Source organism: Lactuca serriola, chromosome 2 (genome assembly GCF_051521515.1).
Source record: "Lactuca serriola cultivar US96UC23 chromosome 2, Lser_US96UC23_V15, whole genome shotgun sequence".
NCBI lineage: Eukaryota > Viridiplantae > Streptophyta > Magnoliopsida > Asterales > Asteraceae > Lactuca > Lactuca serriola.
In genome coordinates this window covers 46047660-46068574 of record NC_136409.1, presented here as the reverse complement: position 1 = coordinate 46068574, position 20915 = coordinate 46047660, and the positions used below count along the sequence as shown (strand labels likewise).

The 20915-nt window shown below is 33.8% G+C and overlaps 1 non-coding gene across 1 annotated transcript; it reads left to right on the top strand.

Moving 5' to 3' along the window:
• The first annotated feature begins 17609 nt into the window (after window positions 1-17609).
• On the top strand, window positions 17610-17716 carry LOC145091117 (small nucleolar RNA R71). The gene has a single exon (XR_013702005.1). It is a non-coding gene; the product is annotated as a small nucleolar RNA R71 (small nucleolar RNA).
• The last annotated feature ends 3199 nt before the right edge of the window (window positions 17717-20915 follow it).

The window sequence follows — 20915 nt, the reverse complement described above, 5'->3', positions numbered from 1 at the left end:
AAGTTAAAAATAATATTGGTTTCATGAATCTTAATCAATGTTTTAATAGAAGTTTCCATAAATAAAAGTACATTGCTAAAATGTGTAAATAAGTTTGCATAAACAAAGTTCGTTGTCATCATGAGAAATAAAATATGTTGCCAAAATGAGATGCAAAGTTCAAATTCTCATGGTTCGTTGTGAAAACGAGTAAACAATTTTTGTTGCTAAAATGAGTATACAAGTTTCATTGATAAAATAAGTATACAAGTTTCATCACTAAAATGAGTATTCTAGTTTCGTTGATAAAATGACTATACAAGTTTCATCGCTAAAATGAGTATAAAAGTTTCGTTGCTAAAATGAGTATACAAATTTCATTGCTAAAATGAGTATACAAGTTTCATCGCTAAAATGCAATGTAAGATTCGTATGTGCATCAAGTTTCCATTCATGAGCTCATAACCCAAGCCTAATGACCGAATCTTGCCCTATTGACTACTATGTGTATCGCAAACAGAGAGAATAAAATAGTAAAATGCACTCAAGAGAATCTTGCAAGTGAGAAGTTGTCTACCTCCTGATAATGTTATCCATAATAACCATAGGCTCAAAAGAATTAATGAGTTGTGTCAGAGATTCCAGGGACTTAACCGTGATACAGTCCTCATGAATTAAGTAACATGTGTTGGGGTTTTGTATATTACAACATCCTATGGTGCACATACAACCCTAAATATCTTGGATCTATGTTTTCACTAATTATACATGCAAATGGTTTCAAAGGTATTAATCTTACAACTAGCATGCATTTAACATAATAATATAATATACTAGTTAGCATGACATACCCAGTAGTGTGGAAGCCTCAAATGGAATCACAACACACCATGGACAAAGGATGAACTTGAGAGAGAATTCCATGCACACAAAAGACACCATGAACTCTAAAAAGATACAAGTGGCGATTTTGGGCAATGAAGTATCTATTTATATGTAGGATTTCTAGGGTCATGGATATAACCCAAATCCATACCCATGGGTTTTATGATCCATGGTTCATGTGGCCCAACTCTTTATGTATCCATACATAAACTTGGTCCAACATGGATCATAAGCCCAACACATATAAATATAACTAATTATCATAATTAGTCCCCATAGATTTAATTAGTCTCTTTCGACCACTAAATTAATTCCAAATTAATTCTTTATCAATACTAATTAAAACATATGATTTCATATTAATATATTATTACTTATAATATATTAATAAACCATAAATAAGCTTCTCTCAAAAGTCCATCTTAACAAATTGTCCTGATGATATGCAACCCAAATGGACCATGCTACTCTCGGGTCAAATACATACCAATAATAGTTATGGGCTTAGACACCTAATCCAACAGTCTCCCACTTGGATAAGTCTAAAACTATTATTCAAGTATGACTCCAAGATCCCGACTAGCAATCGTAGCTCTTAAAGCCGCTGTCAAACTCTGAACAAATAAAATGACATGTCCATTAGATAAGGGATTATATATTCCTCCATTCTAGATATCATATGGACTGAGACATGGATTATAATCATTCTCTCTGTCCATTTGTTGTTTCCCGATTTCCGATTTATGACGACTGACTAATTGAATAAATCAAATCAGTCCTGGCCTGGCCGAGCACTTCCATTTGTCATCATCAAATCATCGAGGGGCCCACAGATATCGCTTTTATCCCGAAGGTAAAAAGGAATGGATAAACTTCGACTCATATGGCTTGTTCTACTACTTGTTGAATCATACACAAAGGCACGTTTTATAACACCGAGTTACCGAATGCGTTTTCGTGCAATCAATGTACAACCAACTCATAGTAACAACTCGTATCTCTATGTTTGAAGAATATAAGATATTATCGTCTCATGATCACTCATGATAAAATCCATGAAGTGATTCCAATGAGCGTGGGTTGAATCCAATACTCAGAACTTATGAGCACTCATGAGTGTTGTAGCCCTTTGTCCAACATCTTAGACCTCTACAAGCCAACCCATCACATTCTTGATTCATATCTACTTCCAACATATGACCGACTGTGGATGGTTTGAATAACTTAGTCATTCCGGAAGAATAACCTAGTTTATTCTGGAAGTCAAAACATGCAAAATGAAACACAAGAATAATTGAATCCAATATGGTATCAAAACCTATTAACATAAATAAAACACCTTTTATTTATCACCATATGATTACACATTATTCATTGTATACTGTTTCAGCTATCAACTTTATTCTTGAATTTAAAAAAATAGTTGTCCCATGCTCCAAGAATGTACACTATGTTTTCTAAACACTAGTCATGTCATACACCAAGTATGCATACTATGTTTGTCTATGATCTTTACTTTGTGAAATAGATCAATTGAACATAACTCCAATGATCCTCTTTTCACAGTCCCAAATCCTTACTGCAAATGCAAAAATTCCAAATTCATGCGATTTACTAAAATCTGTTAGATTCTAAACTTATATGCATTGATCCTCTTGTAATGATTATGCACAAAGTCACAAGGACTTGACAACAAACATTACAAAGTATTCCAAAGGAGATCAACTCCTTGGAAACATCCTTCTTCCATTAAGTTTCCTTAATCTTACATAGATTGAAAATTCTAACTTTTAAACATTTCCAGATTCATTTTGACTATCACTTCTGAACAAGAGTTGCCTCCTTACAGATTATGTCAACATGGTCCTTCCAGAATTATCACTATACTTCCAACTGTCCTTGAGCACCCAATCTTTGGTAAACCTTAGATTGTCCTCGACAATTGATTAATCCTTTTAGTCATATCCAATTCTAGACCTTTTCCCTTCTTAATGCCCCAGGCATTTGGAAAATTTTTAGAAAGGATGAATATAGCACATGTAATCGATCCTATATCCGAAGCATATGGGACACGATTCATGATGTCTCACATAAAGACTAAACCAGTCTTTTGCTATAACATTTCCATTTCTATTTGCCAAGTTCTCATAATTCAGATTATGAAAAGGGACGCCGTAATCATAATTGAATTTTAGAACGCAAATAATGCACCCATATACAAAATTTTCTTATGTTGAGCCATTCCAACATGAAATTCATATATATATCCCTGACTAAATACGATTAAAACCTCAATCTAAGCTTTTAGATTTGAGATGAAGTATAATTTCCTCTCCCTTAATTGTAGCAAAACAACTCTTTCCCAATTGAAACTTTTGTTTTCTATAATTAACATTGGTAACTTGCAATACTTATCATAATTATCATGCTCCCACTAACATGATGATTATTAGCATGACACTTATGCTCCCACTAGCTTTGACATGTACTCAGAAATCAACTGACTTTCTTACCAAAGTTCAGATTTCTGATACTAGATTGTTTTGATAAAACTTTATCAAAATCATACACCTTCCCTTAGATAGCTTTTAGGTGTGTCTAAACAATTATGAAGAGGGATGCCGTAATCATAATGGTTAGACCTTTTTGCCACTTCTCACAAGTCCAGGTTAGTGTGCCGGTTAACCACATACGCTCCACTAACGACTTTGAGAATGCAAATATCGCAATTGCTATCTAGATAAAATCTACTTAGTGAAAGTGTTTCCTCACCATCATTTTCATGAATCGGAGAGAAACCTTATGACACTTAGATTTTTATGGTGTATGAGTTCCTACCCATATGAATTTGTGAAAACCATAATCACAAGAAAAGGATAATGACAAATCCAAACTCATATGGATTGAACTCAATCTTAATTTCTTGCCACCTGGCAACTCAAGGGCCTTCCATTGCTTCCAAGTTGTTGTGCAACCAATTGAGAACTCTAAAAACTCATATGCAAAGCCAACTTTAACTGGAATGGGCACAAAATATGTCAACATGATAGGTTATAAACCTCAAGTTGTGTGCTAGTGAAGAACTTCAAGTTTTATTCTTGATTAGTTCTTGAGACTTTCAAGACCTTTAAGACTCCCACTGTCCTCTTGACTTATAAGACTCCCTTGTCAAACATCCAAGAGATAGTACGGATTCTAATAAAGACAAACACTTCACATAATTGGCCTTAGTTGGTCTTTGTTTAATCCAAAACATCACAACTTACCAATTTCAAATGTACAAGAGTAGGAAACTTTTACTCTTACATTTGACAAGTGTTTTAAACCTTCTTTAAGACATGTCACTCAAATTACAATCTTGGAGTGTGGCTCTAAGACTTGTATTGGAACGAAGTATGACTCATCTTCTTCATTTAACCATTTCAACAATTCAAGATTCCTCGTCTTAGTCATAAGAATGCACTAAGATTTCCTTAGAGAACTAATTGTGCTATGGTTTCTTAATCATTAAGATGATCACAAAACTGATACTAAAGTACTCTCCCATCTTTTCAAATTTGAGAAACTTTTATCCTTCTGCCTAATTTGATTCTTCTTATTCGCTCTGCCATACATTGGAACCTTTTCCAATGTCTCAGAGTTACACTTAAGCTTGTAAGTATAATTATATTTACTGAGCGTTAGTAAACCATGACGAATAGTCTTATCGATCTTTTGTGGTGGACTTGACCAGTGCACAAGAATGTGTACTTGATCCCTTAGTCCTTCACTTGACTCACACATCCATGTGAACAAGTAGTTAGTCTTAATTTTTTTCAATTCTTGAAAGTTCTCATTCATCATGCTATACAACTTGCATGATACCAAGTTTCTATCCAACTGAAACTTGGGTGATGAGAATCTTTCCTTATTTGGTAAATTTAGACACTACCACAAATGAAAGAATCAAACTCACTTTCCAATATTGCTATCAGTGGAATCTTATAATCAACAACTTTTCACAAATGCCGTTGTAAGGATACTTAAAATAAATAAAATCAAAACCTTTTTCTTTTATTTTAAAACTTTGCGGAAAACTTATCCTTACAATCCATATGAAAACCTTGTTGTTATCTATTCCTAAGCAATATAAATATCATAACTCTTAAGTAATATCCCAAAATTCTGATCACCGAACCATGCGATTGAAATCCATCTTCACGATCAGAATTAGCATGCACTTAATAGAGTTAGACAATGGACTTTACCTGAAGTAGAGCCAAACTTATTGACTTTAACATCCTTAGGTAAATTTGGCAGCTTCGCAACCAATGCCCCTTCCTTTGGCAATAGTTACCTATGGACCCTTGATAATGGGACTATCTCAGACTTAGCCTTTCTCTTTACCATTTGGTCAACCGAGTTTACTATGGCCGATCCCTTTCCATTGGAAAGAGAGAGCTTTACTGGATATCCAATCTCATTATTGTCAATGTCCACAAGTTTTAGGAAGTTGATCTTAGCAAATAGATAAGATCATTAAGGGTCTTGTCATAGTCTGTTTCATAGGAGTCCCAAAGGAACTCACTATGTGACTTAGAAAGTAGTTGAGGCACCAACTTTCTCAACACTTTGACACCCAACTCTCCCGGCTTGTCAATATGTGACTACATCTCCAAGATGTGATCACACATAGACCTTTGCTTGCCAATAGGGCTTGAGTGACCTTAAAATTTTCAAGAACTTGTGGGTTAGGGAGAATAATTGGAGTAGGTGAAAGAAGTATGATTTCCATGGGACATCATCTTCATTTAGGAAAGCTTGTTTCAAGAGATTTAGGAAGATCATAAATGTCTAAACCAGACATCTTTTTGGGAGATATTCAAGATAGTTGATTTAAATTCCTTAATATGACACCCAATATGAAATATTAAGGCCAGGACCCAACAAACTATTTTATAACTTAGAAGAGGGATGTTGTAATTCAAGCTATAAAATATTCGAAGGTAGGTGAATGACGATTCACCAATTTCCACCAAGATAAACGAAATGTATTATTAGGTTTTAATTGGTTTTTGAAACTCCTAGATCTTTGAGATTCATTGAAGTTTTCAATGACATGTTTCAATCTCGAGTGTGCCCTTCAGGTTTTGTGACTGGGATGCCGAGGATCACAAAACAAGGTGTGAAGTAACCATGCAAATTACTTGGTACCCTTAAGTGTTTACCCCTCAATCGATGTGCCGGTTAACCACACATGCTCCATCGATACATGATAAACATTAAGTTACCCTTTTCCTACCTTGTTAAATACGAGTTAGTGTGCCGGTTAACAACACACGCTCCACTAACCGACTTAAACAAAGCGCAAAGTGTAATTTCATGGATTAGCACCTTATTCACTTTTTCCTAAGTAACTAAGATTGGGTATTTATAAAAGGTTTAGTTACTTAGTATTTATCATTAATACTTTTAATGAAGGGAGAATTATAGTCCTTGTCCTACCCATTCGGCTAACGACCCTCCACCGGTCAAGGAAGCGGTAGGTGAGAGTGGACACCCATTAAACTGCCATTTTATAGGCAGTAACCTTATACCCCCCTTATAGACCGGGTTCGTGAATGAGGCCTACTAACGGTAAGACTGACTTTGTTCTTATACATATATATAAGTGTTAACTATTAATATTATAATAGTATAAGGGTGTATTTTAAACATTTAAAATATTTGGTGGTTTAATTTATTAATTAAACTATACTCTTAATTTAATTAAACTTAAACCATGTCTTTATGGAATTATTAACTCTTTTAATTAGACACTTTAACTAATTTAATGAAGTCCATAAAGTTTGAACTTTAACTTTTAAAATTCTTGGGTTTGGAATTAAAGTGTCTATGGGGTTTGACTTTACAAATTCCAAAATTTGAGGACAAGTTTTGAACAATTCAAAAAACTTATGGTTTCCATAACTTATGAATTTTAAAGTGGTTTAATGGAAAAAACCCTTGAAGTTCCATAACTTGTAGACAAGTTATGGAAGACTTTAAAAGCATTAAAAAATGTGACTCTTCATTTTTTCATAACTTATGGAAATTTTATGAGTTTTAAAATTCATAAACGTGACTTTTCATGTAACTTGAGGACAGTTACAAAAACACATATTATGAACAACTTCAAGATTAATTTGGATTGAAAACAACTATCTCATAATTTTTCCTATTAATCTAAACAAACCCGTAAACATGAACATTCATAATCAACATTTTTCAAGCATCATATAAACATGTATAAAACTTGAAACTTTGATTATTATCCTTTATTTGGATGAGAATAAACATTACCATAGTACCAAAAAACAAATTTTATGAACAAAAACGCTTTGCGATAATGATTCTAATCCAAAACAGGCCAAAAAACTCGAAGATATGCTGTCAGGGGGTCCAACTCGTCGAGTGCATGAACCAACTCGACGAGTTGGATGAATTTGTTCATGGACTCATCGAGTTCATCATTGGACTCGTCAAGTCTGCTGTCCAGACAGCAAAAAATTCGATTTTTTTCAGTTTTTTTCCAGCAACTTGCATCAAGTATAATTGAAAACAACCCTTGGATCTGATACCACTGTTGGGTTTTTGTATATTACAACATCCTATGGTGCACATACAACCCTAAATATCTTGGATCTATGTTTTCACTAATTATACATGCAAATGGTTTCCAAGATATTAATCTTACAACTAGCATGCATTTAACATAAAAATATAATATACTAGTTAGCATGACATACCTTTTGATGGAACTTGAATTCTTGGTGTATTTGGCCTTAAAGAGCTTAGACCTAATAGTGTGGAAGCCTCAAATGGAATCACAACACACCATGGACAAAGGATGAACTTAAGAGAGAATTCCATGCACACAAAAGACACCATGAACTCTAAAAAAGATACAAGTGGCGATTTTGGGAAATGAAGTATCTATTTATATGTAGGATTTCTAGGGTCATGGATATAACCCAAATCCATACCCATGGGTTTTATAATCCATGGTTCATCTGGCCCAAATCTTTATGTATCCAAACATAAACTTGGTCCAACATGGATCATAAGCCCAACACATATAAATATAACTAATTATCATAATTAGTCCCCATAGATTTAATAGTCTCTTTCGACCAATAAATTAATTCCAAATTAATTCTTGATCAATACAAATTAAAACATATGATTTCATATTAATATATTATTACTTATAATATATTAATAAACCATAAATAACCTTCTCTCAAAAGTCCATCTTAACAAATTGTCCTGATGATATGCAACCCAAATGGACCATGCTACTCTCGGGTCAAATACATACCAATAATAGTTATGGGCTTAGACACCTAATCCAACAACATAGACATTCATACAAAGTATAGCAACAAAGTTTCATACAAGTGAAAATAAATACAACGAACAAAAATAGTTTAGGACATGGTTTTCCACCCCAGAACATTTAAAAACCAAAAATACGGGGAGTCGTGAATACTCACAATATGCAAAATATAGCAACTGAGTTTATACGAGTCAAATAAATACAACGAACATAAATAGTTTAGGACATGCTTTTCCACCCCAAAACATTTAAAAACTGAAAGTAGGTGGATTCATGAATACTCACAATATGCAAAATATAGCAACCAAGTTTATACGAGTCAAATAAATACAACGAACATAAATAGTTTAGGACATGCTTTTTCCACCCCAAAACATTTAAAAACCGAAAATAGGAGGAGTCGTGAATACTCACAATGGTTTACGATGATGCAAATGATTCCTTGAACTACGTTACACTTGTACCACTATCGATTCTTACACGATGTTACACACTAATGAGTCTCTAATAGAAAGCTAATACTAGTATATACTTGCCACTACAATAAAACTATGCCAATATTGTGTCGAAATTTAATATTGAGAAGTTACAAACATTTTATGAAATGGTGAAATTTTATAACTCATGTGATTAAGATTATTTTGGAAATTATTTTCCAGATTTTTGTAATATTAATTGAGGGTATTTCAATACATTTAAAGGTGTTTTAAGCTCCTAAATATCCAAAATATTATCAAACTTTTGTTTTTCATTTTAAACTCAGTAGAGGTCTTCCAAAAAATTTCCCTTGATTTTCTGATATGATTAACTATTTTTCCAAATTTTTATTCCTTCATAACAATATAAATTTGTGAAAAATAGAATACAGATGATAAAAATTCCCAATCTTTTTATAATACTGCTATTAGACATAATTAAGTTGGGAAAAATATAAAAATGGATTTCTAAACTGTTTAACCCAATTTTATGATTTTTATGCATTTATTCTAATAAAAACTGAAATCAAGAGAAAACAGTTTCCAAAATTTCCCAAACATTTTGTAACACTGTTATTATATATATAGAAGCTTTGAAAATTACAAAAGATATTTTTCATTTAGTCTTGCTATTTTTCTTTGTTTTATCCTCTTAAATAATCATTAATTGGAGAATGATTATTAAACAGTTAAAGTCAATTACCAAATTTTTGTAAACTTCATTTACAATGTAAATAATCTGGGAAAAATACCAAAAAGAAAATTCTATCAGGTGGTTTTATGAATTATTGGTGCTAAACAAAAAGAAAATTCAATACCACAATAAACAGTTACAAAAATCGATGAAACTTAATGCGAGGTCATTATTTACCATATGAGTCACCAACGAATTTATCTAGGATTTAAAGACCTCATAAATTATTTTATATGATTTATTGCCCTATTTTATTGCATTAATTATAATAATTCGCGATAAATAATTTTTTCTGAAAATTTACAGATCATCTTATTTTATTAGTGGGATTCTTGTCAAAATTGCATTTGATCAGAAAACAATTTTAGATATTTATTTGAGAATAAATCCTTTATGAACATATTTAAAAGCTTTTAACAACAAACTTTGATCATCTAGCATCTAAGCCTGAAGATCATCACATGCATGTTGGTTTGAAGACCATTCATGAGTTTGAAATGTTCAAATTTCGTTTTTAAACGAAAACATTGGATGCATGTGGTGGTTTTCCACCAAAACATGCAGAAAAGTGCATTTCCTTGACTTTGACGTAGGTTTAGGTCATAGGACTTCACCATCTACAACATGCATGTTATTTTAAATGAAATCCTACCACCATCATCATCAAAACCGTGAGTAGGTGCAAGTTTTCATAATTTTACAATAGAATGGAGTAGAAGATGGAGAAAATCCATGAAAAACAAGTAAAACTTGAAGGAATGGTGACGTAGATATTGATTTTACCTTCAAGAACACCTCAAGATGATTAAGATTTAGAGTTCAAGGTGTGTTCTATGACCAATTTTCTGGAGAATTTCGTGGTTGATGGAGAGAGGAAGAGAGAATAGAGTGAAAATGAAGTGAGGGAGTATGAGAGAGAAAGTGAAGTGTGGAGAAATGGAGTGTAGAGGGGAATTGATTGAGTGTCTTGGGAAGAGGAGAGAGAGGAGAGAGAGAGTGGAATTCGACTTTTGAACGGAGAGAGGGTTTCACTCTATTAAATTTTTTAAAATATAACTTTATTTTATAAAAATATTAAGTTTTTATAAAATATGTACCTTATCGTAATTTTCATTCTCAAAATCTTGATTTTTGGCTTAGAAAATAAGGTTAAATACTAATGACTTAAATTTTATTTCTCCATGGTTATATTTTTCTAATTTAAGTTATTTTAGATTGATATTATAAGCTCCATACCAAATTTTATGGATTTTTAGGTGTTAGAATTTATAACTTTGAGTTTTTAGGGTCTTGAGATTTAATAAATATTTTGATATCAAAATAAATTGAATTATTTGAGATTTCAATTTATGTTAGATTTTCATAACTCTTTTTGAGTTAAAAATAATGTTTGTAATTTATTTTTATCGATTTATTGGCATTCTATGTAGTGGTTTCGAGATTCAAGCGAAATTGAGGAATCAAGTATACTAGTCCTAGTCTTCAACTCTGACTTAAGTTTCTATGAGACTTTGACCTAATTTCTACTTTTAAGTCAAGTGTACGATGTGTGTATATGATTCATGAAAAGGCGTTCGAGTCATAGTGTGACCCGAATATGGATAGTCTCAACAGTTAAGTACTTGTAGAATCTACATAGCAATGTGAAATAAAAGTACACTATCCATCGATCCTACTTGTTTCCATGTTTCTAGTTGGTTATAAATTAGCTTCTAGTTGCTAAGTCTAGTGTGTGTCGTGCCTATATGTGCAACTAAGTTTAGTCAAAGTGACTCGAATTTTGATAGTTGTCACACTTACGGTTTTATGTTTATTGTTTCAGGTACTTCTATTTCCAAAGGTAAATGCCTGATATGACTGCATAACATCCCCCAAAGTTTTCTGCATTGGCTATTTATGATTTTCACTCTGATGTTTAAATGATATTATCACTTTTATTTGTTTTGGATCAACTCATTTGTATGACTTAGTGATTTTAAAATGAAATTTTACTATTAATTTTTTGGATGTTACACATATACCATACATACAGTTGCCATGGGCTACCCTTATGGTGTTTTCCATGGAATGCCATGGGCTATTCCCATGGTCTTTTTGTTGCAATGTCATAGGCTACCCCTAGGGTATTAAAAGCAAGTGAAATGGGCTACCCCATGGTGTTTGATGCAATTGAAATGGGCTAGCACCATGGTTTTTCATGCCATTTCCATAGGCTACACCATGGTCTTTCATAAAAATACCACGGGCTACTCCTAGGGTTTTCCATGCAAGTACGACAAAGACAACTAGAAACCTACACAATCCAATGGGTCGGCATTGATGCATTCGACACACAAGTACAATGAGAAGACTCACCACTCAGTCAACTCTCAACTGCTACTGATTTTAATGCCATAAACACTAATGATACGCACCACAAATGGTCCAAAGGGTGATATCAAAGATAGAGAGCAGTTATTGCTTGATCCTTGGGCTAACACCTTCTTATTCTTCCTTGAAAATGCAGCAAAACACGACAAAGAGCTCAACTCTCAAGAAGGGAGGTTAAGGTTAGGGTTTCTAAGCTTAGGAGGGTGATGGAGGCTAAATAATAAAAAAAAAACTAGCCAGAATGTCCTTTAAATAGGGACAAAGGGCCAAGAATTAGGGCTTTCTCCGAAAGCAGCTGCCACACCGTGGCAACCATTAGCCACATCGTGGCGATCATTAAAATCCTGCGATCAAAGAAGTACTGTCATGAAGTGGTAAAGCTTCACCATGCCGTGGCTACCCAAAGTGAAGGTTTAGAATTAAAATTCATCCCCTACCTAAAATGGGTGTTACAAATCTCCCCCACTTCAATTTTATTTAATCCTCGAAATCATTCTTTACGACCTACACTGACACACCAGTAGACCCTCTTCCAATACTTCTATCAAAGCCTATTATTAGTAGAAATCACTTATCCGAGCGAAGAATGAACCTTATCATTATGTCCTCAGTCAACGAAGGAAAACCTAACTGCTCTGCCGGGAAAATGAAAACCCTAACAGTGTCTGATGATGTGCAAAATTATATGTATCAACTTTTAAATTTATAAACCTAATTAACTTAACTAATTTATGGACCGATAGGTAGTATACCTAATCAGATTAAAGACTAGCTTAGGTAATTCGGGTATCGAACACAAAGAACGAATTTAATTAATTTAAGAATTACTAAATGTTAAAATAAAAAAATATAATTTAAATGGGAGGGGGGGTTTACTGATTTTGCAAGATCAGAAGAACTTAAATAAAACAACTACCAATTGCTCCCTATTAAGCTAAGCAAAGAAAACAGTTCAAATTCAATATTAAAGAGTACTTTCTTTAGATCTGAATCCCCCCTTTCCCCTATGGTTGATTTCTGATAAAATAACTATTATTGATTACCAAATTATGATGTCGCTAGTTATTATGACCAAATACCTATTTATTACCAGTTTATGCCTTACTATATTATGAACAAACACAAGTAAACACGAAATTGATATAAAGATAATTTTTATTATGCACGATAAATCTAATAGTTAATTTCCTATGATCAATTCAAGCGACCAAGCACAAATTATGGATCAATTATGCTCTCTAACATAATTAAATTTATTACCTTTAATTACCTAATCTATGATTTATCCAACCGTAACTCTAGCAATTTAATGATCATAAACCACTAGGTAATCAAGTTCATGCAAATAGAATGACCATCTCATACACAAAACATATCTCTAGGAATCAAAGACTAGAACTAAAACATGTAAGGTTTTGATTTATCAACACAAAAAAAACCAACAATAATTAATCATAAGTTTGAAATCAACATATAGTTCAAAGGGTTTATCATCTACAACAAAAGTAAAAGGGTTCTAGCCAATAATCATAGCATAATAACACATAAAATCAATGTAAACAAGACTAGACATGATTAGAGCTAGCAGACTGAAAGATTTAATATTGTTTTCTTCTAGATCTCTTCAACTCTAAGATCCAATCAATTTTTGAATCTCCAAGGATTTTCCAGAGGTATTTATCGTAGCTCCTCTCTAGAAAATTGGCCAGAAGTCCCTCTATTCGATCTAATGTTCGAAATTTATATTTTCCTTAAATCTCCCACCCACACCATAGCGAATAGGCTCAACGACATGAAAATCTTGTTCCACAAGTATTCCCCAAGGCAACTTCTCTGATCGCGAACGTTAAACTCACCACCGCGTGGCAAGAATTCCCCACATCGTAGGCTTCAGATTTCTTGACTTCCTTGACTTCGACTAAGTTAGCCCACTCTTTCTTGCTTCCAGCTCTGCATTTGCATCATTTTCATCCCTAACATGTCTTTGCTGCTACAAAACATATTTTTAACATATTCAACACCTTTTGTCCTAAAATAAGCAAAATTGTAGCTAAAAATATTAAGATAATGCCCAAAGTATATAAATTAATATTCACATATAAAAATACACCACACATGACTTTTTTCTAACCGTAAGCAAAAATGATTTTATAATCATTATAATATCACATCAAAACCCTAGCTACCAACATCACACAAGACAATCCATTTTGAGCTCATCCATTACATTGAGACCGCAATGCATGTATTTTTGTCTAATGATTCCTATGTACTTCCCCAATCCTAACTACACAGAACACTCATAAACACTTCCTAATTATTTTGAACAACATTCATTTTATGCATCCCCCCGAATATATCTCGAGAAAACTTTCTTAACCTCAAGGTAATTTTTGTTAGTCTCCCACGCATACATATGATAAAATAACATATAAAGAAAAAATCACAAAAAATAATAACTTGGAAAATTGCCTTTTTCTTCAAATTCTTCAACTTGAGTCTTCGATTATTGGAACTTTTTGAACTTTTCTTCATAACATTTGATCTTCATAGCTTTGTAGACTCTTATTCACTCCAACTTTTGTAACTTTTGTTTATAACTCACTTTTTTCACTAAAAACTAAAAATCCTAAAAAGAAAAACACATGCTTAAGAAAGGGAATTTAACTTCAACCCTTATTTGTTAAATGTATTAGTTTAAAGTGCAATGACTATATAAACTTTGCTGGATACATTTCTGGTAGACGATCCTAAACATATTATGTCCCTCAAACTAAACAAGTTTATGTTTTTGTCCCATGATTTCACTAAGATAACGAAGCCACAACTACACTAAAACATATATTGGCTCAACTAAGCATCAACACATTTATCATATCGTCCCACACAACACTAGCAACCTATATCTCCTCACAACAATATAACAATTGTTTAAATAGATTCAATTTTAGACCATTATTTCAAGTCTTATATTCTAAATTTTTTTAATCCTAGTCATTATTATTATTATTATTTTTCAGTATGCTTGTATTCTTATATTGACCCCTACCCCATACTTAATTGATGAAATGTCCCCATTGCATCCATAAACAATTAAAGAACATACAAGTAAAGAGGGAGAAAATGGAATAGACTTCCCTGTGGTAGTAGTGGCGAGATCAAAATCGAAAACCGTGTGGTTGAAACATTACTTATGGACTCTCTGCTCGTGAATGTAAATGTGCCAGATTAAAATGAACCAAATACCTATCTTCAAAAGGTGTGGAAAATTGGCCATGACATGGAATACACACGCCACAATGTGGTAGTAATAGCGGAAAGAATATGATCGCGATAAAAACAAATGCCATGATGTGGATGTGATGGCTATCTCGTGGAGGCTTCACATAATGTCTTTTTGAGCCAAAATGTAATGCATATTTCTACTTCTTAATAGCTTAGGACCATTCCTAACCTCTTATTTTGCTGCAAAATTCTTTCAAACTCCTCCCATGATCTGACAGGCACCCCACACTTATTTAAAGATGTAGCTTTCGATTGCAATATTCACAAATCTCTTGGCTTTTTCTAGTTAAGCTCCTTCTCATCTTTCATTTCTTTTAGACTACAAAATAAGATCAATAACTAGAGAAACACATGATCAATCGGTTAAATAAAAAGATAATAAAAAACTAAAATAAAAAAATGAAAACTCTATAAAACGTCAGGTTGCCTCCCAATAATCACTTCTTTTGAGGAGTCATGAGACATACTACTTTCCACTATACATTGTCGTGGTTGGGAGTCGTGTCTCCTTTTTCTCCTTTTTTTTTTCTACCTCCTTTTATAAGCTTGTACCTGCCTTATGTATGCATTTTCATGTTTTCTTTCTTCTTTGTGATGTTTCTTTCGTAGTATTTTCGTTTCAACCACTTACTTTTTCCAGCAAGTTGCGTCTTTCCTTCTTTTTCTTGTTGTTCTCTTGCTTCCACTTCCATCTTGTCTATGGTTTTATCATCTATATCTTGTTCAATCTCCTATTCTTTCATCTCCTCATCATCATTCGAATCAAAATTTTCTTCTTCACTTTCGTCATCCATTTGAGCCTTTGGAGATGCTAAAGCAAAAACTTCAAAAACCATTGGGATTGAGGCTCTTGGGTTGGTAAGCTTGACTTCTTCACCTTTAGGTTGCTTTCATACTTTGATCTCTTCCTCCATAATTTTTTATGTTTCTTCTAACTTGTTAAGACTTTCTTCTTCTCCTTTGTTTTGCAATACACCTTCAAGATTTTCACTCTTAACCCCTCATTTATAGGTTCATCATGACTCACTTCTTGGTTCATTTCAAAAGTTATTTCGTTGTCGTATACTCAAAGTATAAGGTTAGAATTTTGGATGTCAACAAGGGCTCTCATGGTACTAAAAAATCGTCTACCCAAGATTACAGGAAGGTCTACGTCATCTTTCATATCTAAGACTACAAAGTCCATTGGAGAAATGAATTTTCCAATCTTAACCAAGAGTTACTCTACAATTTTGAATGGATAAGTTATTGAGTAATCCACCATTCAGATTGTCATTCTTGTGTTTTGTAGCCTTGATAGTGTGAGATTCTTGTAAAAAGAATAGGGCATGGGATTTACGTTAGCCCCTGAATCAACTAAAGCATTTATTGAAGTGAAATTTCGTAATTCGCAAGGCAAAGTTAACCACCCCAGATCTCCCATTTTTATTGGAAATCACTCAATGATGGTGCAAACATAGTTCATTAACCATAATGGTGGATACTTTTTCCAACTCCTTTTGATTCGTCATTACAACCTTAGTGAATTTAGGACGTTAAGCCATTGATTTGAGGAATAGAGCATTGATCGATAGGGATAGCGCTTGTTCCATAAATTTCTTCTGTTCCGACTATAGTGGGTTTCGTATGGCTTAAGATGGATAAGGCAGAGGAGGTTGATATGGTTTTGAAAAGGAAAAAAAAATTCAATCTTCAGTGGCCATGACATGGCCTCATGGTCACCACATCGTTAGCATTGGGTAGCCCTGTTTTCTTCTTTTGCTTTGTGCTTTGCTTCGTCCGATTGTGAATCAGGATGTCTTGTAGTTGTATTGTGAATCACCAATGGCTCAGAATCAACCTCTTTTTCAATGTATATTGTCATAACATGAGATTGAGATTTTGGGTCAGTATTTTTAGTGGTAAGTGATCGTTTATAAGTTTGGTCAATTGAGTTTCAATATTTGCTATCGCAACTTGTTTGTTCCTTATTGTAGCATCAGTCGCGTCATGTCTTTTATCAAATATGGTTGTAAAGTGTGAAAGAATAGCCTCGAACTTGGATTTGTTCTCGGACAGTGGTTGTTCTTTTTGATAAAAACCTCAACCGGTTTGCTTAAATGTTTCTTCTTTAAGTTTCTTGTACTCGTCAGAAGGAAACCATTCCTTCTTAGGTTTTCTCCAATCTTCATCATAGCAGTCACCAATCGAGTAGCATACTTGTTCTTTTTTGTACCCATTTGCATCTAAATCGCAAGCTTTTGTCAAATGTTGCTCGTTGTAGCTATCACACCCAACTCGTATGACATGTATTGATTGATCCATCTTCTTAATTCGTCGTTCCATATTTTCAACTTTAGCCATTATTGCTGCCAAATTATCCTGTCCTCCATCTCCACGTACCTTTCTTCTTGCCACGTCCTCTCACGGGTTGTGATACTCTCTTGAGTGTTTCGCGAATTCTTTTATCAACTCTTTGATTGTAGTCGGATCATTCTTCATCATTGGTTCTTCAGAATCAAGGAGTTGCCTTGTGGTGACATTCACCCCATCTTAAAATATAGTGACCTCTTGTTGCATGTTTAAGTAATGTTAAGGACAATTTCTTAGAAGACCTTTGTATCTTTCCCAAGCTTCATATAAGGACTCTCCAATTTCTTGTTGGAAGTTAGCAATCTTCTTTTTATATTTCACAATCTGCGAAGGAGGGATAAATTGCTCTATGAAAGCTTCCACTAAGGTTGGCCCAAGTTCTAATTGTTCCAGGTGTGAGCAAATTTAACTATATTTTTACGTCACTGGTAAATGTCAAGCGGAGCATTCTTAGTAAAACTGCATCTCTTGAAACATTTTGAACATTAAACAGTTTGTAATGTCCAAAATTTCATCGATGTGCTTGAAAGCATCTTCATAATCTTTCCTAGAAAATGGTATATCTTTGAGCTCAAAACTATTTTGCAGCTGGAATTGTGGGTAGAACTAGACCAGGACCGTTACCATTACGCACACTCTTTTTGTACTCATCCATAGTCAAGGTAGTGATGTTTGTCATCTCTTCTACTTCGTTCTTTACGTCATCCTCTAATTCACTTTCTGTTCTGGGCTCATAATCGCTTCCTTTCTTGCTTCGAGTCTTCTCAAAGTTCTCAAACATGTCTAATTGAAAAGTGCTACTCGATTCATCAACCTTCTTATCCTTCTTCTTATGGAATGCAAATTCTAGATCTTAAAGTGGTGGAATTATTGTATTTTCGGATGCTCTAGTTATAACTCACTGAAACAAAACAAAAACGTGTAAAACAAATAAAAATAAATTAACGAAAAGCTAACTGCACAGTGACTACATCATGGTCGATCAAGCCCACGACGTGGCTACTGAATAAAGAGAAAAATTCAAACTCTGCATAAATTAACTTTTGCAGTTTTTAACCCACAAAAGGATTGAATAACTAAAAGTAATTAAGTCTTAAAATCAAATAAGTCGTTCCCCGGCAACGATGCCAAAAACTTGATGTGCAAAATTATACCTATCAAATTTTAAATTTATAAAACTAACTTAACTAATTTATGCACGTATAGGCAGTGTACCTATTCCGATTATAGAAAAGCTTAGGTAAGTCAGGTATTGAACACAAGGGACAAATTTAATTAATTAAAAAATTACTAAATCTTAAACTAAGAAACAAAATTTAAATTGGGGGGGGGGGGGGGAGCGGTTACTGATTTTGCAAGATCATAAGAACTTAAATAAAACAACTACCAATTGCTCATTATTAAACTAAACGTACAAAACAATTCAAATTCAATATTAAAGAGTACTTTCTTTAGATATGAATCCTACATTTTCCTTATGGTTGATTTCTTATTAAATTACTATTATTGATTACCAAATTATGAGGTAACTAGTTATTATGATCAAATACCTAGTTATTACCAATATATGACTTACTATGTTATGATCAAACACAAGTAAACACAAAATTGATATAAAGATAAATTTGGCTATGAACGATAAATCTGATAGTTACTTTCCTATGATCAAGTCAAGCAACCAAGCATAAGTTATGGATCAATTATGCTCTCTAACACAATTAAAGTTATTAGCTTTAATTACCTAATCTAAGATTTTTCCAACCCTACCTCTAGCAATTTAATGATCATAAACCACTAGGTAATCAAGTTCATGCAAATAGAATGACCATCTCGTTCATAGAACTTATCTGAAGGCAATCAAATACTAGAACTAAAACATGTAAGGTTTTGATTTATCAACACTAGAAAAATCAACAATAATTAATCATAAGTTCAAAATCAACACATAATTCAAAGGGTTCATTATCTCCAATGAAATATGTAACGTCCCAAAAAAGTGAACCACAAATTTTTAATTTTTAGATTTTAAATAAACAATATTCCTAAGCATTTTTCGTACATCCCAAAAATTAAGTATATTAAACATCATGAAAATCAGAGTGTGTCCCAAAAATAAAATCCATATAGTGTGTGGGATGCAGTTAATCCGAGCTCTTCCTCTTGGAACCGGAAGTACCTGAAACATAAGCTAAAAACCATAAGCACAAAGCTTAGTGACTTCCCAAAATACGTCATACCATGCATATAACTAAACATATAATGGGCCCCAACCTCTCTTCGGGCCCCGCCCGACATCGAACCCCGCTTGGTAATAGATCGGGTCCCGCCCAACATACATATAACATATATCAATTTAAAACAAGCACATGCAATCATCACAAATATACATATCATACAAGTGGTCATCAGGCCCTAGCTCGGTTAGCATATAAACACATAATACATGCAAGAGTTACACATAAAACTAGCATATTAACATATCATAAACATGGTCTGGCATTGGTGCCTTCGACCCGCTAAACTCGGTTAGGAAACTCACCTCGAAAAGCTGAAAGAAACGAATGAACCCCGACTGCTGCTCCTATAGCTCCCCGAGCTATCAATTGCCAAATAAAACCAATTAACAATTCGGATCTAAATCATAACCAAAAATCCCTACTTAGGATAAAAGACCATTTCACCCCTAACCTGGCTTGGTCCAAGAATGAATCCCATAACCACAATCCAATGGGCCCAAAAGTCAGATAATCCATCAAGGCCCAAATATGGCCCAATCCCTAATTGGGCCCAAATCCCTTCCCATGGGCCTTAGCTCCAGGCCCGATAACACTCTTGGCCCAAAAACTCCCAAAATCAGATGGTCCAACTAACCCATATCCTTCTAAGCCAAAAACGAAGCCCAAACCTAAACCCCAACATCGAATAGCTGCGTGACAGAGTGCATGGGGCGTACTTAGCTTGTACGTTAACCGTACAAGGCTCGAGGGCTTCTACGCAGCGCGTGCGGGTTTATACGCCCAAAATACTCAACCAACTTAGCCACCTTCGACTTTAAGAAATTAACTTGTTAAGACATCACCCCATAGTGTAGATCTAGCATGCTTAAGCTGAAATACCAAGTAAAGTTGCTAACTTTACATCCATGCATGACCATAAGAAGCTTTAAAGCTCAGAAAGGACTTAATGAATGCCTAAAGCCCCTAAACTCCATAAAGTTGGCACCTTCATGCCTAAGGTGCCCATGAAGACCTTAGATATGAAAGAATAAGCCTTTGGAACGTCCTAATCCCTACATCCATCCGAATCATGGCTAAAAACATAACTATTTAACCCAAAAAGAGATCTAAGCATCTAGCAACCAAGATAAGAACTTGGTACCTTAAACTTCTTGCAAAATGTGTAGTGGTTCTAATTGCAAGACTTCCTTCTCCAAACTTAGAAAATTCAAGATCTTATAACTCCTTCATAATGAACAAAAATGAACACCAAGCTCTCTTCAAAAGTTCAAATGCCTAAC